The 25,271-nt window shown below is 42.2% G+C and overlaps 1 protein-coding gene across 16 annotated transcripts in view; it reads right to left on the bottom strand.

Moving 5' to 3' along the window:
• LOC115087704 (cyclic AMP-dependent transcription factor ATF-7) overlaps positions 1-25,271 on the bottom strand; it is a 624,371-nt gene that overhangs the window by 165,940 nt on the left and 433,160 nt on the right. The window lies entirely within an intron of this gene.

The following is a 25,271-nucleotide window of genomic DNA, read 5'->3' as shown; positions in this document are numbered from 1 at the left end:
AAAAGTGAAAGGAGCAGCTACAAAGGTTAAAAGTGTGCAAAAGGAATGGACATTGTTATAAAATACTATCCTAGGCGTACAGTCCAGATGTATTCCACACATTAAGAATGGTGGAAGGCGGCAAAACGATTACTGGCATGGTTAAAAGGTGAGGTGAAAGGCTATTTTAGCCAACAAATCTTCATTCAAAAATTGGAAGAGGGATCCAACAGAAGAAAATAGGATAAAGCATAAGCGTTGGCAAGTTAAATGTAAGACATTGATAAGTCAGGCTAAGAGAGAATTTGAAAAGAAGTTGGCCGTAGAGGCAGAAACTCACAGTAAAAATTTTTTTAAATGTATCCGAAGCAGAAAGCCTGTGAGGGAGTCAGTTGGACCTTTAGATGATTGAGGAGTTAAAGGGCCACTTAGAGAAGATAAGGCCATTGCGGCAAGATTAAATGATTTCTTTGCTTTGCTGTTTACTGAAGAGAATGTAGGGGAGATACCTGTTCCGGAGAAGGTTTTCATGGGTAATGATTCAGATGGACTGAACCAAATCACGGTAAACCTAGAAAATGTGGTAGGCCTGATTGACAAACTGAAGAGAAGTAAATCACCTGGACCAGACAGTATATACCCCAGGGTTCTGAAGGAACTAAAAATGAAATTTCAGATCTATTAGTTAAAATTTGTAACCTATCATTAAAATCATCCATTGTACATGAAGACTGGAGGGTGGCTAATGTAACCCCAATATTTAAAAAGGGCTCCAGGTGTGATCCGGGAAACTACAGACCAGGTAGCCTGACTTTAGTGCCAGGAAAAATAATGGAAAATGTTATAAAGATCAAAATCACAGAACACGCTAGTCTGACTGCATGAGCTTCCAGGCGGTTTATGTTCCATTCCACATCTTCCTTGTTCCATTGTCCCTGGACCGTCAGTTCCTGACAGTAGGCTCCCCACTCTCGGAGGCTTGCGTCTGTGGTGAGCACAATCCAGTTCAGTGGGGATAGGCTTACGCCTCTGCTTAGGTGACTTTCTTGTAGTCACCACTGAAGCTGAGAACATACCTCCGTTGGTAGGTGGAGGCAAATCGAGTAGTCCTGGGACAGTGGGTTCCAGCGTGATAGTAAGGAGCTTTGGAATGGCCGCATGTGAGCCCTTGCCCATGGTACTACTTCCAGAGTTGATGCCATGTGCCTGAGGATCTGAAGGTAGTCCCATCCTTTGGGGCGCATAGTAGTCATCAATCGGCATACTCGTTCCATCAGTTTTCTCCTTCTCGGGAAAGGGAGGAAGACCTTGTTCTGTTTGGTGTCGAAATAGGCCCCTGGGTACTCTAAGGACTGAGAGGGCTGCAGACTGCTCTTGACCATGTTCACGACCCAATCGAGTTCCTGCAGGAGGTTCTTGACTCTGCTGGTCACCTGAAGGCTCACTTCCAAAGACGTCGCCCGGATCAGCCAGTCATCTAAGTAAGGGTGTACCAAGATCCCATCTTTCCTCAGTGTTGCCGCTATGACCACCATAATTTTGGAGAATGTTCTGGGGGTGGTTGCAAGGCTGAAGGGTAGCGCCCGGAACTGGTAATGGTGGCCCAGTACCGCAAAACGTAGAAAACGTTGGTGGCCTTGATGGACTGGAATGGGAAAGTAAGCCTCGGAGAGATCCAGGGAGGTTAGGAACTCTCCATTGCACTGCCATTATTACTGTGCGGATAATTTCCATGCGGAAGTGTAGGATCCGCAGATGACGGTTGACATTTTTGAGGTCCAGGATGGGTCGGAATGACCCCTCTTTCTTGGGCACAATAAAATAGATAGAATAGCGCCCTGTATTTTGCTGGGGTGTAGGCACCAGAGTTATAGCCTTCAGACTGAGAAGTTTTTTCAGTGTGGATTCCACTGCCAGTCTGAGGTGGGAGTGGCAGTGTGACATCATAAATTTGTCCTGAGGGATGCTGTGAAATTCCAGAGATTAGCCTTCTCATAAGATGTTTAGTACCCATTTGTCTGACGTGATCTGGACACATCGTTGGAAGAAGGAGAGTCTACCCCCTATTTCCTCTTCCTGTGGATGGGTTGGCCCATCCTCATTGGGAAGCTCGGGTCGATCCTGCCCCCGGACCTGTTCCTCTCGTGGGTTGTCGGTTCTGAAAGGACTGATGGTCATGGTGCCTGGAACGACGAAGTTCTATAGGGTCGGAAACATTGGGAGCCTCTGCCCCTAGGTCTTTTTCCCGTCCCGAGACACTGGAGATTCACCCCACTTGCTGGCTAACTTCTCTAATTTGCCTCCGAATAGGAGAGATCCCTTAAAGGGCATTCTTGTGAGATTTGCCTTGGAAGTCACGTCTGCAGACCAGTTCCACAACCATAACTGCCTTCTGGCCACCACTACCAAGGCTACTCCTCTGGCTGAGGTACACACCAGGTCTGAGCTTGCGGCCATCAGGAAGGCTGTGGCAGGTTCAATCGCTTCTCCGGCATATGTTCCGGAATTATCTGCCTCTCTTGAGAGGAACAAGCAGGAGCATGCCACCAGCACACAGCAGGAAGCGATCTGCAGTGTCATAGCTGTTGCATGGAAGGCTTGCTTAAGAATGGATTCTACTCATCTATCTTGAGTATTCTTCAATGCTTCCCCTCCCTCAACGGGAATGGTTGTTCGCATTGAGACGGCGCAGACCATGGCATCCACTTTCAGAAAACGCAGGCGTTCCTTGGTCACTGGTTCCAGTGGAGCCAAGGCCCGACCTCCTTTAAAGTTCGCCTCTGGGGCATCCCATTCCAGGTCAATCAGTTCCTGGATAGCTTCCGCATTGAGAAATAGCATGAGTCTATACAAAGGGACACCAATATGGGATTCTTCTTTGGCTCTGCCATAGGGTCCGTGCCTGGAATTCCCAGAGTCTTCGAGACAAGAGCTGGCAATTTGTCTTTGTGGAAGAAGCGAAGCATGGTTCTGTATGGTTCCAGGCCTGGAGGGATTTCCCGTTCCTCCATTGAGCCACCATCGTCATCCATGGTGTCTGAATCCCTGTTAGGGACATTCTTGGTAAGGCGGGGCATATCTCGAGGTACCCGAGCAGGGCTGGGAGGGTCAGGTGCTCCCGGCTGGGGCTGCCTGTGCCTGAATGAAGGTTTGCAGCCCCTGAAAAAATTCCAACCAGGAGAAGGCCCCTGGATCTATATTAGCTCCAGGAGGAGTCGAAGTAAGGAGCATGCCATTTCGGAATTGCTTAGATCCGGGGTGCTGTCGGATGAGGTAGTTCCCGACCCATCTTCTGACTGTGAAGGACCAGGCTTGGATGGTCCTCCCCTCCCTGGGCTTCCTCGCAGTGTTGACACAGGCAGGACTCCAGTTCAGGCTGTGTGGCTCTGATGTGACAGGCTGTGCGAAGGGAGTGCCTTCTGAGCTTCTTTGCTGCCGGTGCCATTGCCTCTGTGTATAATCGCACAGGAATTATGTGTGGTGTTATGCGCACGTGTCTACAAATGCAGTTATTCGTGCGCGTATCTGTGCATGCAGTTGTGCGCTTGGCTATGTTACCGACATGCAAGTTGGGTGCACTGACCATCTGGCCTTCCCCACGCGTACTGACTGCCAAAGGGAGGAAAGATGGCGCCAGAGCATACCGAGAGCAAAATGGCATCACTGGGGGTTGCCTCACTAAGCCGAAAACGGGGCCTAGCCCATCGGGGGCTGCTCAACCTGTTTGGAGCCTCCCCTTGTTACCCTCGCCGGAATCTGTTCGGCTTGTCGAGAAGAAGACCAGAGAAGACTCACCGGAGTCCCTCTTGTTCTCTGGCTTTAAAAATTTAAAGAACTTACCTGGTCTCAGTGTTTACCAGCCAAGCACAGAGACTGTCTCCAGCTGCGGGAGGAGAGGGCTTTGGCCTTCACCCCTGTGCTCCACTTGCACCCGCTGCCTTTCAGCCGCTTCAGCGGCTAAAACCACGCAGGGAACCAGCTACCGGATCAAGGCAACTCTGAGGGATCGGAATCACCTCAGGAATTCGTGACTGGGGGAGGGACCCTTAGGTATTACCACAGGACAGCAGGGCCAATTCTTCTTTAAAGGTAAAATTTATTTATTTTTTTTAATCCTGCTAGCAATGTGCTAGCAAGAGAATAGTCTCCTCATCTGCTAGGGAGATGGAGAGATACTGATGAGCTGAGGTCACTGCAGGGGTGTATCTAGGGTGACCTCAGCTTTGAAATCTGACACTGTCTCCCATCTGCTAGCAGAGGAGCACATAACCCACTGGTCCTGAGTTCCATCTGGCTACAAGCTAGGAAATACATTGATATCCCCCTGCAAAATGTGTACTATCACTAGAATGGAGTTAAAGGAATCAATAATTTAATGACATCGTCCTATTCCCCTTAACACCTTCAACTCCTCTCTTCTTCTCTACACAGAACACACACATTGTAGCAGTGTTTTGAACATATCACCAAAATCTGCCATTTAATTTCTGAACACACTACCAGAACAGTTAGCTGCCATCTCCTCAGTCCAGGGCTGCTCAAACTGGTCCTACAGGCACTCCCAGCACTCCTAGCGCCTCTTTTTTGACAGGAGTGGCGGCTGTCAGCGTGTTTGACAGCCGACGCTCAATTTTGCCGGCGTCAGTTCTCAAACCCGCTGACAGCCACGGGTTCGGAAACCAGATGCCGGCAAAATTGAGCATCCGGTTTTCAACCCGCGGGCCGTTTTTAAATTTTTTTTTTAAATTTTTAAATTATTTTTTACTTTGGGACCTCTGACTTAATATCGCCATAATATTAAGTCAGAGGGTGTACAGAAAAGCAGTTTTTACTGCTTTTCTGTACACTTTCCCGGTACCGGCAGAAATTAACGCTTACCTTTGGATAGGCGCTAATTTCTGAAAGTAAAATGTGCGGCTTGGCTGCACATTTTACTTAGTGAATCGCGTGGGAATAACTAATAGGGCCATCAACATGCATTTGCATGTTGCGGGCGCTATGTTTCGGGGGGGGGGGGGGGGGGGGGGGGGGGGTTGGACGCGCGTTTTCGACGCGTTTTAAGGGGTAAAGCTAGTGCGTCGAAAACGCGCATCCAAATGTATCGGCCTGTCTGCGTGCACGACGTCGATGACTTATGCGCACAAGTCGACATATGCTCACAACCTACAAGGAACATTGGCGCACATGGCGCCAAAGACATTAGTACACTCGACAGCACACAGATCACTGCATAGTGGACTACAAAGGTCCAAGCAAGCATATCTTTCAATACCACATGGGATAAAATGAAGACATCAGTCTTCAGATGTACCTCATTCCACCTCTTCAGACTAATTCTACAAAGGTGAAATCAAAACTTATCAGACGATCACCGTTGGGAGATAGAACCCACACAGGATCATCATCACACTATCACCATACATGATCATGTCACTCACATCAAAAAGCTGTGAAGACGAGAGATACATGGGCAGTGAGCCCTTCTACTTCTAGGTCATCTCACCCACGAAGTGCAGATTCCTTATCTCATAGACAAGTAATACAAATCACTTCCTCTGCTGCATCTACATCCTCAGATAATTCTGTTGGGACCACAGAGGACAAGATAGGGAACCAATATGATGTACCAATGGCTTCCCCTAAAATTAAACCGGTACCACCTAAAACAGGTGAACTACCAAAACAATCTGGTCGTTCAACAATGCCTCCTCAAACAAGAGAGGCATTTTTTCAATTATCCCAGTCATTGGCGGGGTTTTACGAAACTCTTCAATCATCCTTTAAGATGTCTAACGAACTCTCAGCAAGTTCCCCGGAACACAGTATACATCCTTCCAGAGAACAGTCGGTGGAGCCTCCAGCATCCCCAATGACAAAACGACCAATTTCACCAATTCAACAACAAGATACCCCTATAGATTCTCTGTTTCCGCAAACGTCCCCATTGTCAACCCCTGGATTCCCATCAGATCCACAGGAATAACCACAGGAACCGTATACTCCCCTCCAGACAATCTGACATACCCAAAAGTTTTAGATAAATTGGGCATGATACTACATCTGGAGGTCCAGAAGGAGACAGACCCTAGATCAGAAACCTTTGGTCTCCTAAAGATTTTCGATGCTCCGGGAGAACCAACATCTCCTCCCACCACACGAATTATTACATACTGTCTTACAGAAGTCATGGGAAACACCTTACTCTCTATCAGCGGTTTCCAAGAAAATGGATATAAAATTCCGTATGCAAAAAACATCGCCTTACTCTATACCACAACTACCACATGCTTCAATTGTGGTAGAGTCTGCAATGCAAAGATTCAAAAAATCAAAGTCGCATACCTCATATCCACCGGGCAAGAACAACTGGTGTTTAGATGACTTTGGCAGGAAGATATCACAACTCAATGTTGAACACCCATATTATGCACCATCAATTTTACATGGTACAATACCTATATGAGTGCATACAAGCCACAAAGGATATGCTTTCCTCGACGGCAGATTCAATTCCTCCACCTCTTCATGACATGGAGGAGTGTTCTCGACACCTTCTATGGTCGATATATGAGGCATTTGAAACATCTTCCAGGGCGTCTGCGACAGCCATCGCAGCCCGTAGGATGGCATGGTTGCACTCTAGTATGATACGAGAAGATTTATACGAGAAACTAACGAACCTCCCGTGTATAGAAGACAACCTGTTCGGAGAACAGTTTTAAGAAACAGTTGGGAAATTAAAGGAGGAAGCTCTAGCAGTCCAATCCTTAATGTCACAATCTCACTACTTGACCATGCGTCGTTATGTGGGATCTACACGTTGACTATCCTATAACCGTAGACCTTACAGGTCTTATCAATCTTTTCTTACACAGATGTATCCATCTTACCAGTGTCCTCCGCCGCAACAAAACAACACGACTCAACGTAGGGGTAAGCCACGTAACCAGAGACGGCAGGCACAACAACCGGCTGCTGCAGTAAAATCAACGCCATCTTTTTAATAACCCAGCCACCACCACTACATCAAGCACTACCTGGCAGAATTCATTTCTGCCTGGCAACCTGGGAGAGAATAACTGACCAATGGGTTTTAGAGATAGTACGACATGGCTATCAACTCCAATTTACCACAAAACCCATACTACCTCACCTTTCCAATCTAAAGAGTCAAAGCTTCCAATCACAACTAGGGGAGGAGATTGCTTTGCTCCGCAAACAGCAGGCCATTCGAAGAATTCTCCCGAAAACCCAACGAGCAGGGTTTTATTCCCCATATTTCCTCATACCCAAAAAGTCGGGTGGCCTTCGCCCCATATTAGATCTATGGGACTTGAACAAATTCCTAACCAAAGAGAAATTCAAGATGGTATCGTTGAAATCGATCCTACCTCTGATTCAACCCAATGACTAGATGTGTTCCATCGATCTGAAGGATGCTTACACACACATTCCAATCCATCCATCCTCTTGGCATTACCTATGCTTTCGCTACGGGCACCAACACTACCAGTACAAGGTTCTTCCCTTTGGACTATTGGCTGCACCCAGGGTTTTCACCAAATGCATGGTTGTGGTGGTGGCTCATCTCAGACAATAAGGTATGACCATCTTTCTAAATCTGGACGATTGGCTAATAATAGCCTCGACCCCAGACATCTTACTCGATCACCTCCGACAGGTGATACTGTGCTTACAGGAATTGGGACTAGTGATCAATTTTCAGAAATCACATCCCCAACCAACACAACGACTACAGTTCATAGGAGCAGGCCTGGACACTGTTCGCAAATGGGCATATCTCCCATCAGAAAGAATAATACAAATACGTCAACTTCTCTACTTGTTGAACAACACAAAGGCCGTCGGCGAGACAAATTTTGGTAGTCCTTGGCCACATAGCGGCGGCTATCTTCACAGTGCCCAACACCAGGCTACACTAGACGCCTGCAATGGGGACTAAAATGCCAATGGAAACAACACTCACAACCGTTGACACAGAAGTTATCGTTGACTTCCAAGATGAAACAGGACATAACATGGTGGCTCCTAGACTTCACCCTGTCCAAAGGAGCATTATTCAGTCCTCCTCCTCACAATGCAGTCTTAACCACAGATGCGTCTCGCAAGGGATGGGGAGCACATTTCGAGATTTACAAAACCCAAGGGTTATGGACAACCCACGAGCAGACTCTACAGATAAATTTATTGGAGCTCAGAGCAATTCGCAATGCATTACAAGTGTTTCAAGATCACTTAAAGGGCTGCAGGGTCATGATATATACAGACAATCGAGTGGCAATGTTTTATATCAACAAGCAAGGAGGGTCCGGTTCATGGCCCCTTTGCAAGGAGACCCTGACAATCTTCAAACATACTCACCAACATTGCATACATCTGCAAGCAACTTACCTACCAGGAGTGGCAAATACAAGAGCGGACAGGCTAAGTCGCATCTTTCATCCTCATTCGGATGTAGCCCAAGACATCTTCAGGCAATGGGGGGGGACGCCTACGATAGATCTCTTCGCAACAGAGATCTCTTCGCAACAGAGATCAACGCTCAAGTTCCAAAATTCTGCTCGATAAGACCAAGTCAACTCAGGAACGCCCAGGAATATCAAAGGGCAGTAAAGTTAATAGATATGATTTCCTTACAGGTGTGATTTAACCTCAAAGAATTATTTCTTTAAAAATTATATAACCCACACATCACAATACAGTTAATGGTGGTTTACACTTGTTACATACATAATTCATTAAAAAGTAAGGTAAAGTGTTATATACAAATTCAATTACAAAAAAAAAGCAAGTTTGCTTACCATAAACGGTGTTTCCGTAGATAGCAGGATGAATTAGCCATGCTGACCCACCCACCTCCCTGGCAATCACCGTCTTTTCGACTACACTACAGCTTAATCACAGACTGAGGAGAATCTGTTACTTTCCTGCGCGGGAACACACGCGCAGCCGCAGAGAGCTAAAATCTAAATCTCTGCTTTGTAAAGCTCCGCCTCCCGGACCTGATTGACAGATCCCATGACAGCAAGGCTAATTCATCCTGCTATCTACGGAAACACCGTTTATGGTAAGCAAACTTGCTTTTTTTTTTGTAATTGAATTTGTATATAACACTTTACCTTACTTTTTAATGAATTATGTATGTAACAAGTGTAAACCACCATTAACTGTATTGTGATGTGTGGGTTATATAATTTTTAAAGAAATAATTCTTTGAGGTTAAATCACACCTGTAAGGAAATCATATCTATTAACTTTACCGCCCTTTGATACAATTCTTTATAGTGAAAAACATAAAAAGTTCAAAACTTGTGAACAGGCCTATCACTCGTCAAGGCTTCATTCATCTCCATTTATTGTCCATTTTTTAATTTAATTTTATTGGCATTTGACATTCTTTTTACCATGAATGGCTTCAAAGCAGATTACAATAAATTTAAAGGTTATAGTAGTGTTAAATCAACAATATTTGTGCATCTTTCATCTATATTCATAATTCAATCATTTTTTTAAAAAGTCTGAAGTGGAGGCTCTTGCTCAAATTTACTTACCTCCCCCTCACTTGGATCCAAATTGGTTGAGCTTGTGATAATTAGCCTCTTTTTATAGTTGGTAATGAAATTCCAATATATGTGCACCTATTTTTTCTACAGTAGAACACTAATGGAGCAATAGTGACATCTAGTGGCCTTCAATAGCCAGGGAAGCCCCATTCATCTTTAAGGCTGTTTTCTCATTGAGAGATGCAAGAAACATATTAAGAGAATTTGCACTTGGTTTTTTGTGTTAAAATTATTTTACCCATTAAAATCTATTTTTCCATCCTGTCTTTTCTCTAAGTTATGAGCAGGTTATTATGTGTAACATTTCTGAAAACTCAATTGCATTCATAACCATTTGAGTTGCAAAATAAAATTAAGTAAAGCATTGCCATGCTATTTCTTCATCAGAAACTCATACAGGAATCAGGAAACACATTAGTGCAGGCAAAGTATGAATATAGTAGGAACAACTGAAGGAGGAAGCAGCTTATTTAAAATAAGGGTCATGAGCATAAGAAAGCAAAGCTTAACAGGCATTTTGTGTGGACAGAACAAATCACCTATACAAATAGAAATCATCAGTTGGGAATGGAGTGGAAAAAAAAATGCTCTTCTAGCTCCAAAAAAAAAAAAAAAAACAACTTTGGGGTAGATTTTCAAAGGGTTGCGCACGTAAGATACGCGTGCAACCCCCAAAAACCTACCCCTGCCTCCCCCTGCGTGCGCCGAGCCTATCTTGCAGGCAAGCCCCGGGATGCGCGCAAGTCCCGGGCGCCAGCCCGAGAGCCTCCGGAACAGCCACCGGGCCGAGGGATGGAGAGCCGGCAGGCGTAACTTCTTCAATAAAGGTCAGGGGGGGGGGTTTAGTTAGGGCTGGGAGCGGAAGGAAAGTTCCCTCCGAGGCCGCTCCGATTTCGGAGCGGCCTTGGAGGGAACGGAGGCAGGCTGCTCAGCACGCGCAGGTTGCACAATTGTGCACCCCCCCTGTGCGCGCCGACCCTGGATTTTATAACATGTGCGCGGCAGCATGCGCATGTTATAAAATTGGGCATAGATTTGTTCTCGCCGGGTTGCACAAACAAATCTACGCCCACGCACATGTTATAAAATCTGGCCCTTTCTGCGCATGCATAGGAGTTCCCACACTACAGCCACTACACAGTTAAGTTGAAAAATTTTAAGTTAGCTACATTATAGATTGCTTTCTTGGTGATATTCTTCTGCATTTTCTATATTGCATGTTTTTAAATCTCTATTTTTCCCAGAATTGATATTACCAGTCTGTATTAAGTAGCTGTTACTCTTACATAATACCCTTTCTGCATTGGATAATGAAGAAGCTCCAGGAATAAAAAATGAGGTGATATCTGAAAGGGATGTAGTCACCTTGTGTACCCAGAAACTCTCAAACATTATCAAAGGTCATAAAAGGAAGCTTCTTCTGCTGGGAGATTCTGTTATCAGAGGAACCAATTTGGGTAATAATTTTGATGGGGACACAAATGCCTTCCAGGATCCTCAGCTAGTAGAAATGCCAACCAGATATCAACACAATTACAGAAGAAAGTAGAGACTCCAGTATCAATGTTATCATCCATCTGAGGCTCAAGGACCTTGCTAGACATGGTATCCTTGCAGTCCAGAAAGATTTCCAAAACCTAGGGAGGAAGATTAGACACATGGTAAAGGCCATTATCTTTTCAGAAGTACTACCTGTTCAAGGAAGGGGGAAGGAAAGGCTCTACCATACACATACAGATTTTATTTATTTATTTTATTTATTTATTTAAAACATTTTATATACCGATTTTCACGGAGGGTATCCGACCAAAACGGTTCACAACTTCAAATTAATAATAATACTAAAGAAAATAAAAAACATAATAAATAAATAGGAAATAGTAAAGATTGAAAAAAAATACATTGTATAATTATAATCCCTAACACTCTGCATGACTTAACTAAAAAGAAAATTTTTTAACAAAACAAGAAAAGTCAGAAATTTAAGAAGAATTACGAAATCAAGGTCCTCATTATCATGTAGTTAGCAACAAATAGTCTATTAGGCTCCAGATATGTATCATAAACCGATACTGATATTATAAGGAGCTTTGAGGAGAGGTATTCACTCCTCAATTCCTGCATAAGCTATTTTAAATAGATAGGTTTTTAGAGCCTTCTTGAATTCCTTGTGATCCATAATTGATCTCAGGGAGTTTGGAATCGAGTTCCAAAGGATGGGTCCCGCCACTGAAAAGGCTCTCTCTCTTGTTATATTTAGTCTAGCCAATCTGACTGTGGCCACCTCAAGCAGAAACTTAGAAGTAGATCTAATGTTTGGCTCAAAGCATGGTGTAAATCAAGTGTTTTTTGTTACATTGGTGAATGGGGCAGGGTATGAACCCGTAAAAGGTTATACTGTAAAGATGGTCTCCATTTGTCCTTGGCCGGAAGAAGGATGCCAAGTGAGCAATTCAGAGCATATACTATGAGGCATTTAAAACTAGAAGGCGGGAGTGGCAAGAGGTGGCCAGTGAAATTGCCATGTCAGACCCAAGCAAGACAGGAATTCAGAGAAGAAAAAGTCAATCAGCTCAAAATAGCAGAAAAGATGACTAAGAAGAGCAGCAATCCTAGGGAGACGAGCTGGAAAGCTGTGACCACAAATGCTCATAGTCTGGGCAATAAAATACCAGACCTGCAGGCCTTAATGGTGTAAGCAGACTTCGATATAGTTGCTGTTACAGGGACCTGGTTCACTGAGTCTCATGATTGGGATATGGTCATACTGGGCTATAACTTAAGGAAGGATAGAGAGGACAGAAAGGGGGGTGGGGGAGGGATAGCTCTTTATGTCAAAAATAATATCCAAGCAACTGAACTGCAAGGAAATCAGATAAATAAATAAATGTGGGGTAGAGAAGAAGCATTATGAGCCATCCTAAAAAAGATGATGTGCATTCATTTTTACTGGAGTGGTTTATAGGCCTCTGACTCAAACAGAAGAACTAGACAGATTTGGTTGACAACAACCAAAAGGTGGGAAAGAAGGGAGACCTGCTGATTGTTGGAGATTTTAATCTGCCAGAAGTAGACTGGAGAATCTTTTCTGCAGAATCTACTAGAAGTAGAGAGATGATGGATGCACTTCAACGGGCTCTGTTCAAACAAATGGTAATGGAACTCATGAGTGAGGGAGCTATACTTGACCTAGTGCTCATTAAAGGGGATAATGTATCTAATTGTCCAGGTGGGTGCCCACCTGAGCACCAATGATCATCGAACAGTATGGTTCGATATCGCAAATAGAACAGAGAGGTCACACAAAGACCTGAGTTTTGAATTTAAAAAATATTGACTTTAAAAAAAACAGTGGGCCAAACAAAAAGACCAATTACAAAGGCAACAAATCTATATGTTAGAAAAGTAAACAAAAGTAAAAAGATATAAGAAACCGATCTAGTTCTCAAAGGACGTGGCTGATAAAATAAAGACAAAAAAAACAAACAAACAACAAAAAAAAACAAACAAACCAGTGTTCAAAAAATAAAGGATCCCAAAAAGAGGAACTTTGGGAAGAATATCTGGTGAAACTGAGGGAGACGAAGAAAGAAATCAAGAAAGCAAAAAGTCAGGTGGAAGAAAGGATTGCCAAATAGGTAAAGTGAGGTGACAAAACATTTTTCTGATATATCAGAGAAAGGTCAGACGTGTTATAGTGAATCTGAAAGATGACAAAGATCAATGTGTGGAGAGAGACAAAGAAATGGACAAAATATTAAACAAATACTTCAGTTTGGTGTTCACTAAATATGACCCTGGAAAAGGACCACCACTAGTTGACAAGATTGTGATTGGGGGTGGAGTAGACGAAACTTCATTTACAGAAGAGATTGCATGGGAAAGGATAGGAAAACTGAAAGTGGACAAGACCAGATGAGGAACATCCCAGGATACCGAGGGAGCTCAGAGATGTGCTGGCAGGTCTGTTGAAAGACCTGTTCAATAGATCCCAGGTAATGGGAGTGGTGCTGCAAGATTGGAGAAGAGCAGTGATGGTCCTGCTTCACAGGAGTGGGAGCAGAGAGGAGGCTGGAAACTTACAGGCCTGTTAGCCTCACCTCAGTGGTGGGAAAATTAGTGGAGACTGCTGAAGGAAAGGATATTGAACTATCTACAGTCTATTTATTTATTAGCTTTTCTATACCGATATTCGAGGGTATATCATATCGGTTGGGTGACTAGAGAATTGGATTAGGGAAGAGCACTCAATGTGATTTACTTGGATTTTAGAAAAGCTTTCCATACGGTCCCACATAGGAGACTTGTGAACAAAATGAGAAACTTGGGAATGGGTGCCAAGGTAGTAGCGTGGATTGCCAACTGGTTGACTGACAGGAGACAGCCTTTTTGGGAGGGGCGGTGTGTGATCCTTGATTGGGAGACCCGCCCCCTCTGATGTCACTGAGGACTGTGACGGACGTTAAACGGCGCCAGAACACCAGGCGTCGCGCGCTGAAGGGGCACTCCCCTTTGTGCATCCCTTCGTGCATCCCGTAGTGTTAGCCATTCCCCATGTTCTTTTATATCCCTTGTTAACAATCCCCATATTTAAATGTTTAATGTATTTGACAAAGGTAACGTATAAGTTCCTGCAAATTTTGTTTAAATGTAAACCGATGTGATATGTAAAATCGAACACCGGTATATAAAAGTAAATAAATAAATAAATAAATAAATGGAACCTACTCTGAAGAAAGAACAATGTTAAATGGAGTGCCACAGGTTTGGGACCGGTTCTGTTCAATATCTTTGTGAAAAACCTGGCAGAAGGGACAGAAGGTAAAGATTGTCTATCTGCAGATGATACTAAGATCTGCAAAAGAGTGGACACACCTGAAGGAATAGAGAGAATGAAAAGTGATTTAAGAAAGCTTGAAGAGTGGTCAAAGATTTGGCAGCTGGGATTCAATGCCAAGGCATGCAGAGTCATGCTTCTGAGGTGTGGCAATCCAAAAGAGCTGTATGTGATGGTCAGTAAAAGACTATATGAGAGACACCTTGGTGTGATAGTGTCCGATGATCTGAAGGCAGCAATGCAATGTGACAAGACGATAGCTAAAGCCAGAACACAATGCTGGACTGCATAGAGAGAGTAATAACCAATAAGAAAAAAGGTGATAATGCCCTTGTACAGGTCCTCAGTGAGGCCTCACCTGGAGTACTGCGTTCAGTACTGGTGCCCATACCTCAAAAAGGATAAAGACAGGATAGAGGCGGTCCAAAGAAGAGCAACCAAAATGGTGAGGGGTCAGCATTGGAAGACTTATGAAGAGAGGATGAATGATCTGAATATATATACCCTAGAAGAGAGGAGATGCAGGGGAGATATGATACAGACCTTCAGATACCTGAAAGGTTTTAATAATGCACAATTGTCAAACCTTTTCTGCTGGAAAAAAAATCAATAGAACTAGAGGTCATGAAATGAAACTCCAGGGAGGATGACTCAGAACCAGTGTCAGGAAATATTTCTTCATGGAGAATTTGGGCCTGTCGCTCCTTGGGACCTCGGGCAAGTCACTTTACCCTCCATTGCCTCAGGTACAAACTTAGATTGTAAGCCCTCTGGGGATAGGAAAATACCTACAGTACCTGAATGTAAACCGATGTGATATATCAAATCGAATGTCAGTATATAAAAATAAAAATAAATAAATGCTTAGAATGCCCTTCTGGCAGAGTTGAAGACGAAAACAGTGAAGGAATTCAAAGGGGCATGGGATAAACACTGTGGATCGCTAAAGACCAGAGGATGGAAATAAAGAAGAGTGCATGGGAGTAACTGGGGGTAACTTGCTGGAGTGGCAGCTGCTACCTTTAACAAATAACAGTATCAAGGCTTAATGCAACTTCATCATTGCTCTCTGCTTCAATGGCAGTGGGGAAAGAGGGAATTGGATTCAGACTGCAACCAATAATGGCCCCAACTGTTATGGTATGGAGAACAAATAAACCATATGGTAACTTGCTGATGCGGCTTTTACAAAACTTAATCACTAAGCCTGATACCTTTGATGCAGCTCCATCATTGCTTCTCTGCTTCCACGCCAAGGGTTAAGGGAAACTGGATTCAAATAGCATTCGAGAGCCCAAACTTTTATGGTCTGGGAAACTGATAAGCATGAGGGTAACCTGCACAGTGCAGCAGATACTGGCATAAGCTGCTGGACAGACTGGGTGGCTCAACTGGCCCTTTTCTGCCGTCATTTCTATGTTTCTAAGACATCTCAGTCATTTAGAAGCTGAGCTTCAACTTCTGGGGGAGGGATTGTGTGGCAACTTAACTTTCTCCATAGACAAGCAGGAACAGCCAGTCATACAAGTGGAGACACCAAAGCCTAAGGGTTGCATTGAATTGTTAAGATAACCAGCATAGGAATGCAACCAGCCAGAAAAAGGAGATAAGTTAAAGCTAGTATCTAAAGAAATTTTGAAGACCCCCCAGTCTTAAGTAGACTGCATTGATGTAAATTTTCAGTCATTCCATATTTTATGGAGAATGACTGGAAATAACTTGTGTAAGCTTGTCTTATATGAATTCACTGAGCCAGATTGCTGTGCCAAAAGGTTCAGCTAATGTGCTCTCCTCTGCTCTGACAGGTATGGCGAAGACAACCTCTGCTCCAGTGAACCCAGCACTGGAGTCTTCCACACCGACAAAGGTGGTGCTGAAGACCTTAATGCCAGATCTTCAACACAATGCCTTTTTTCGGGATAGTGCTGAAGATTTATGAAGCTGTGTTTCAATATGGTCCTTTAGATAATAGTGCCGAGGGGTCATGTTTGCTTTTTGTTTAGTCATGGACCTTGTCAAAGAACTTGATGCCCCACCCTTCAAGACTGCCTTATAATGGTTTGGTGTCTTGGAGGAGGAATCTTCTCTGTCTGAAGGCAAAGACATGTATTTAAGTTTCATACATCTATATTTAATGGCTCAAGGGGACATCTTGCCACAAGATCTACAATTTGAGGAGTTACAAGAAGGGCCCAAACATCTAAGGCTGAGATCATACAGATCTTGAATTCCCATTTTGTGCTTACATTTTGCACATGATTTAAACAGGGTCTTCCCTGATCTTGAGAGCTTAGAAGACATGGTCTAAATCGAGAAGAAAAATAAATGCTTCCTTTTTTTTGGCTCAAATAAGTAGCAGAACAAAAATAAAACTAACAAACGAAAGAATACCCACAAAAACAAATCATAGCAACAGCACAGTGCAACAAATCATCATAACCCACCCATGGATGATAAAGATAGATGCTTCATGTGGCAGTGGCAACAGCAGTGTGAAAACATCCATGCATGTTCCAAAAGAATTCTGGGTCTTTTGGAGCTAGAAGTGACTTATCTATTTTTTAGACATTTTAGATACTGTCATGCCATATAAAGATTACAACAGTTTACAAAATTAACATTCATGTTATAAATCAACAAATGGCTACAGTTTATGGAATAGTATTCATAGACAGGAATTCACATAAATCAAAGGGGATGTTCAAATATATATTAACTAAAGAACTAAGATATAAGGCAAGTAATATGGGAAATTAAGTTTTCACATGATAGTACATTGTATTGAGATTATTACAGTCTCTCATTAATTTATTCTTAATACCTCAATTAATATCTCTTGTCCTTCTTGTTCTCTGCATTCTGATGTTTAAGTTAGGTTATAAGCATTATTGAATAGTCATGTTTTTAAGCTCATGATTAAATCTCTCTCTCACTGGTATGAAGCGTAACTTCTCAGGTAGAGAAGTCCAAAGCTTTATCCCCGCTATGGAAAATGCACGGTCTCCTACTTTTATTTAATGTTGCCATCAGATGTCACCCACTTGTGTGGCTGTTTGTTCCTGTTTCTCTATGGAAAATTTTTTTAAAAAGTGTGAAAATATAAAACAAATATTGGAACAAAAATGATCCCTAGAAATAAGATGAAAGGAAACAACAGAGACAAGAAAGAGGACAGATAGGTTGCTTTTTCCCCCCCCCCCCAATTGTTTTATTGCATTTTATAGATACATTCCAAAAATACTTAATTGACATTTCAACATTAAATCAAAGAAAACCTGATAATCCAGGGCATCAAGACAAAAACAGGAAATTGTTAATGCCAAATATATAATCCTAGTCCTCAATCAAAGAGATCCAGACACAAATCCAAAAGAAATTTACAAAACAATACAGGTAATACTAGCAAATAAAGGAGTATTATACATATAAAGGACTCATTTTCGGCCAATAGGAGGTCAGTTATTTAAAGGTGAAAGCTCACCTGCAGAAAGTAATTTGTCACTAAGAAAATTAGAAAGCTGAGAAGGAGGAAGAAAATATAAGAAACATTATGATATTTAATGAGACATTTACATGGGTATTTTAGGAGGAAAAAAAAAAAAGCACCCAGCTGCAAAACTCTAGGCCTCGTTAAGAGAAACTGCTCTCTCTTTTTCTGGGATTGTCTCACCAAATCTGGAAAAACTCAAACCTTAAGATGGAGGAAGAGTTCCGAACGATGTCTAAAAAAAAATCCCTAACTGATTCAAGTAAAAAGGAGACAATCACGGTTGCTGGTTGAGTTAACTCACTATCAGAAGTCTCAAGGACCTCTGAGAGGTTTAAGTTGCAGGTATCTAATGGTGACAAAGACTGCATATTCTGACTCTCTACAGATTTTTTCTTGAAAGGAGGAAGATACATTTTTGAGGTACTTGGTATTGCTTGATCCGGCACCTCTAATGTCTCCAAAACATATTTCTTCCACATAATCTTAGCTGAAATAAGAGGGACTTTAGGGAGATAAAGCGTAAATTTCTTCCACAAATTTGATTCTCTAAATTTTCTATCCTATTTGTCAAGAACTGATTTTCTTTCATCAGCACTTGTTGTTCATGAGCAAACTGCATTTCCCATATCTTGTTTTAAGGTCTCACGTTTGACCAACATTTATATTCTCCTGTTGTAAAGTTTTAACTTGAATGTCAATCTCATTGACTTTAATTATAGGGTTCACCTATGCAGTTAAATTAGTATTCAAAGTCACAATCGTTTCCCAGATTGTTTCTAAGGAAAATACTGAGGGTCTTACCAATTACAAAAGGGTTTAATGGTAGTTCGTCAACAAAATCAGTTTCTCCATGAGAAAGTTCACCTTCATAATGCCCTTGAAAACCTCTGGCGGCGATTCCCCCTGAAACGCCAGTAATATCATTGAAAGAACCTAAGGTAGTTTTCACAAGCTCCACAGTCTCAGAAATCTCGTCATCGATGCGTGCTGAGTCCCATCGCACAGTAAGGATCCTTGCCGCAGTAAGGGGTTAACAGGGGGGCCGTCCTTTCAGCCAGGGATAATGATGTTAAAGAATCCAGGAAGGAATAGAGGATCTCTTCATCTCTACAGACTTGCAGCGCTGCACCTCCCAGCTGGAGAACCCCTTGCTGCACGTGTACATCCATTGACCAATCACGGGGCAATTCAGAGGAGCAGCTGAGACATCCCTCTCCTTGGCCCTCCACTTATGGCCAGAATGTGGCATATTAACTCAAAAGGTAAGAGCAGAGGAAAAAACAGCTAGCAACTCTGTGCAGAGCTAAGACGCCATCTTGGATCATCTTACCTTTGACATCTAATAAATCCTGCACACTGATCTCTGGTTTTATCAGGTATAACCAAGTTTTACTGAGAAGTAGAAAAGGGCTTAGAAGTCTGGATGGAATTTGTGCAATAGTTTATTTTATGGAACAATTGCTGCAGGTTTCGATTCCTCACAGACATTTTATCACTTAGGGCGGGCTGTAATAAATGATGGTTTTGCAATACAGAGATAGGGACATTCTCATGTTATGTATCTTTGGGGGGCAGAGTTGGAGAGGACTCAGCAGCTTCATCTTGCTTCTATATATTACCAGTTCGATTGTTATGGGAGCCAGCACCCTAGGCCCTCATTCACAAATACCTGGAGATTTTTTCCAACTCAGCTAGCCCAGTCACTGCAGCAACTGTGCTCAGCAAATGGTCACACAACAAACCTCATTCTGGAATCCTGCAAACATGGGAGTCACCGTTGTGCAATTTCAATCCCAGCCAACCCAGGAAGTAGAGGATCTGATATAAGAATCATGCCCATATCCTCCACATGGCAATGCCAGTGCTGCCATAAAGCTGATCCCAATGTATTTCTGTAACAATAAGGAAATTTAGGACAAGATATGGGAAACATTATTTGGAAATCAATTGCAAGTATCAATAATTCTACCTGCAATAAGACATTGATAGATACAGTGCATTCAGAAAATATTCAGACTCCTTCACTTTATCCACATTTTGTTAAGTTACAGGCTTATTTTAAAATGAATATGCATTTTTCCCACCTCAATCTACACACAATACCTCATAATGACAACGTGAAATCAGGTTTATAGAAATGTATGCAAATTAATTTTAAAAAGTCCCTGAAATATCAGATTTACATAAGGCTTCATACTCTTTGCTATGACTCAAAGTTGGGCTCAGGTGCATGCTGTTTCCATTGATCATCCTTGAGATGTTTCTCCAACTTGATTGGAGTCCACCTGTGGTAAACTCAATTGATTGGACGTGATAAGGTCCTACAGTTGACAGTGCATGTCTGAGAAAAATCAAAGCCATGAAGTTGAAGAAAGTCTGTAGACCTCTGGGACAAGATTGCGTTAAGGCACAGATCTGGGAAAGAGTACAAAATAAATTGCTGCATTAAAAGGTGCAGAACACCATAGTGGCCACCATCTTCTTAAATGGAAAAGGTTTGGAACCACCAGGACTCTTCCTAGAGCTGGCTGCTCATCCAAACTAAGCAATCAGGAGAGAAGGGCCTTAGTCAGGGAGGTGACCAAGAACCAGAGGGTCACTGACAGAGCTCCAGAGTTCCACTGTGGAGATAGGAAAACCTTCCAGAAGGACAATCTCTGCAGCACTCCACCAAGCAGGCCTTTATGGTAGTGTGGCCAGACAGAAGCCACATCATACCCCACTTGGAGGTTTGCCAAAAGGCACTTAAAAGTACTCTCAGAGCATGAGATACTAGATTCTCTGTTCTAATGAAATCAAGTTTTGGCCTGAATGCCAAGCATCTGGGGGTAACCAAGCACTGCTCATCACCTAGCAAATACCATCCCTATGGTGAAGCATGGTGGTGGAAGCATCATGCTCGAGGGATGTTTTTCAGCTACAGGAACTGGGAGAAAAATCAGGATCAAGGGAAAAGATGAACAGAGCAAAGTACAGATATCCTTGATGAAAACCTGCTCAAGAACATTCTGGACCACAAACTGGGGTGACAATTCACCTTCCTAACAGGACAATGACCCTAAGCACACAGCCAAGGCAACGCAGGAGTAGCTTCGGTACAAGTCTGTGAATGTCCTTGATGGGCCCAGCCAAAGCCCGGACTTGAACCTGACTGAATATCTCTGGAGAGACCTGAAAATAGCTGTGCATTGACACTTCCCCATCCAACCTGACAGAGCTTGAGAGGATCTGCAGAGAAGAATGGAAGAAAATCCCCAAAATCCAGGTGTGCCAAGATTGTAGCGTCATACCCAAGATATCTTGAGGCTGTAATTATTGCAAAAGGTGCCTCAACAAAGTACTGAGTAAAGGGTCTGAATACTTATGTAAATATGATATATATATATATATATATTTTTTAAATTTGCACAAATTTCTACAAATCTGATTTCACTGTCATTATGAGGTATTGTGTGTAGTTTGAGGAAGGAAAAAAAATACACATTATCCATTTTAGAATAAGGCTATAACATAAAATGTGGGAAAAGTGAAGGGGTCTGCATACTTTCTGAAAGCACTGTATTTCATTATCGTTAACCTTAACCCATCCTTAACTGGAAGAATAGTATATATTTCTAGGAAAAGAGCTACATTGAATATAGTACATTTGATTTAAAATTTAAAGCTGCTAAAACCAAAAAACAATCGACTTAGCAAATTACAGGAAATCTATATACCACTCTTTAATCAAGATGTTTTAATTGCAACCTTTATTGTACCATTAGATAAAATCTGTTGTACAACAGGGTATAACTTTAGTATGTGTACATCTAAATGAATATTACCTAAAAAATATTTAATAAAAATATATGACCACCAACATAAGCACTCAAGGTGTAGTGCAATGGCTAAATGGGGATCAAAGTTTTTGGATATCATGTCTTCTAATGCTGGACACTCAGGATAGACCACAGTATCTGCTAGTGCACACATAGGGACCTTTTTATGTTAGATCTGAATATTATGTTGTGATTGTATTAATTTTATGCCATGAAAATTTAAAATTATTAAAAAAAAATACTGGTGTTGCTATCCACTAGTATACACAAGGCCTTAGATACTGGCATTGTAGCTTCACTTGGCAGGGATCATGCTAATCACTGGTATATGCAGGGCCTAAGATGTTGGCATTGGGACCTCAGTATGAGTCATGCTAAACTCTGCTTCTCCCTGAGGCCAGTTTTCTGTATTGGATAACTTTGTGCTTACCACTTTTACTTGGCAAAAGAACAAGTGTATTTCTGCACCATCATCACAAGCATTCCATTTATTTAAAGTAGTTCTTGTTGTCTAACAGGACGTTGTTTTTCATCCCTCCTCCGCTGACCATAAACATTGTCAATGTACATTCACAGAAATGGCACAGTTCTCTTGGAAATAAAACAGAATTATCAAGTAGGGCTGTTCTTATGTCTCTCATTGGAGTAGATAAAAATACAAAAATATATTTGTCATGCCCTACCCTTTCTCCAAACTCACGCTCCCTAAAGATTTTCATGTTCTGTATGGATTCCCTTGATTCATTCAGCTTCTCCAGGCAGGGTGTTAGGGAATTCACTGACAAGAAATGCCCCATTTAGAGTGATTTGTTGAGCATACAGAGAGATTCGGAGAGAAATTTAGAGAGAGACAATATGGTGAAGATGCAATATATGTATATTCTATTGCCATTTAACCACACAGCACATACACAATCTAGCAGAAAAATCAGAGCTTAAAGTTATTAGTTTAATATATTTGCAGCATAAAATAAAAAGGCACATAATATGTTTGGTAAGAAGAGTAGCTGAAATTACAAACAGATAGACTATTTCTTTTATTTTCAGCATATTACACTAGGAGTGGGCATTGTACCTTGCCCCCCACCCCCAGGACTCTTCTATATGGTATGCCAATAAGACATGCTATATCAAGGAACATTTGGATGCTTAAATGTGAGGACCTGCTCACAGGAGCACTTGGGTGAACTCAGGTATTCATTCTGATAATTACACAAGAATCCCACCTTCTCCCCACCCTCTCACTCACACCCATTTATGAGAAAGGCAGATCAATCATACAACCAATGCTAAGACACTACTCTCCAAGCAGAAGCTTCAGTGAGCACACTGTGGCAATCTAGTACAGAAGAAAGGTTCAACCATAAGCAGTCATAACCATTAACTACAGAACAGTCAAATAGATGCTAACAGACACAGCCTCACAGATATACAGTCCTACATATCTGTGCGATGGTTCCCAAAGAAGGAAGCATTTAATATTGATCTTTTGTATAAAATACATTCTTTAAATATCTTAACTTCTAGAATATAACTCTTAAGTCTTTGCTCCCAAGGGGATTCATGCAACGAGCAGAAGGGCCAGCCCAAGAATCTGGGAATCAGTTCAGGTGTCTTTCATTTCTCTCAAAATGACAGGGCTGGAAACAAGTTCTGGCCATTATCAAGATGAACAGTGATAGTCACCTCCCTTCTTCTGCCTCCTCCCCCCCAAACACTAACACCATGCATATAAAGAGACCGGTCATCTTCTAGGGGTGACAGGTGAAGTTCAGCCAATGACTGAAACCAACTGGAGTGTGCTTTAGGCGAGTCACACATCTGCCGATCTGAAAGGAGCTGAGGCTGCTAACTCATAAGAGGCGACTGCATGAAAAGGATGGACTATGCTGGGTAGATATTCACATAGTGAAGGGCTTGTATCTTTGTGCCTATCCTCTGAGGCCAGTTTCCTTCTAGATTCATTCCTTGTCAGACAACGCATTTTCCTTTTAATGCCCTCCACTATACTCTCTTCAGACTGCAAAAAAAGCTCCACTAACACTCTAATTCTTTTCATCAGGAACTCATGACCCCTGGGACCAGACCCTTGCCCTTGGAAAGTTTATTACATCATTTTTGCAGGCTGTCTCTTCTATAAAATTAATCAGCTTGGAGCCTCCCCTTATTTAACTGTATTTAATAGCAAATTATACAAGTATCATGTTTCTTATGTAGTGCATGGGCACATTTCCTTTCCCCATACACTAATTTTAAAGCAAGAAGCTGTCCTAGTGCCTTTATTAAGGCTTTTCAGACTCTCAGATCAGACACATGAAGCTATTGCAGTAATTTATGGGGTTTAGTTTTTGATGAAAAACGAAACCATTTTTGTAAATTATGTTCTATTTTAAACACAATTGTTAGTGTATTAAGTCCAATGGCTTTTTGCCCACCATACTGAAGAATCATTCACATATAAGGGAAAAAAAAAAAAAAGGTTTCTGCCCCCTTCACAAACATCAAATCAAACCCTGTAAACTGATTTGAGTCCTTAAAAACATGTCTGCTTATAAAGGAATTCTATATTTCAAATATTTTATTAAAGTTCTATACAGAATCAGCCATCTAGCAGGGCTCCTGTTTGAAACATAAGACTATGTGAAGGGATGAATGAATGGGGTAAACAGACTAGGTTCAAGGGTCCTAACTGGATCTCAGGCAACAAGCAGAATGAAACCTGCATTATGAAAATCAAGAGACCACAAAACTTGCAGGATACTCATGTATCATGGGCATTAAAGCTGTACCACACAGCTTGTGACCTCTATCCTGTTCCTCAGTCTCAAAAATCATAGAAGGGGTACATGATTTTTTTTTTTTTAATTGCAAACGGGGACATTTAGTTTGTGGTGTATTTGATGAATGGCAGAGCTTGAGTCAATGATGCTGGAATGGGACAGGTATGCTATGGCTCGCTCCCTCCCTCCATTTTTAGCCCAAAAGACCCAAATTGCAGACTTAAGGTTTCCCGTAGAATGCCACACCCCCTACCTCTCCCATGGTTTTCATGGCTATCGAAGCACATGGAATGGGATCCAGCAGCAGGCTGATTGTGAGTAGAATGAAGCAGTGGAGGTTTGCAAGCCTTGCATTCTCCTGCCTTTCATTTGAGACAGGGGGTGGAAGAGGAGAGTGTGGTGTCAGGGCATTTCACTAGCCCCTAACCCTCAACCCCTACTTTCTACAAATGCTCTGGCACTCTTGGCTTGAGCAGATTCCACAGACTTTGGGGGAAGGGTCAAATGAGTTAATGGGATATGGTCTCACTTCTCTGTATTAATCCTCCTCTAAAGATGTCAAATTTCTGTAGCAGAGAAACAGGACCAGAATATGAGAGAATCAGAAAGGAGGGGGAAAGAACAGATTTTCCCTTATTTGCCACATTTAATAGCCACCACAATTCATGTTTTCACTATGAGCTTTGTTTACTGTTCAGGGAACAGCAAAATCAACCCTACTGCAGTTTTTCTCAACATATGGAACAAATTCCCTTTTCCTTTCTATGGAACAACACTTTTTCC

This window comes from Rhinatrema bivittatum, chromosome 3 (assembly GCF_901001135.1).
Source record: "Rhinatrema bivittatum chromosome 3, aRhiBiv1.1, whole genome shotgun sequence".
NCBI lineage: Eukaryota > Metazoa > Chordata > Amphibia > Gymnophiona > Rhinatrematidae > Rhinatrema > Rhinatrema bivittatum.
The sequence above is the reverse complement of the archived record's forward strand: the minus strand, read 5'-3'. Positions and strand labels throughout refer to the sequence as shown.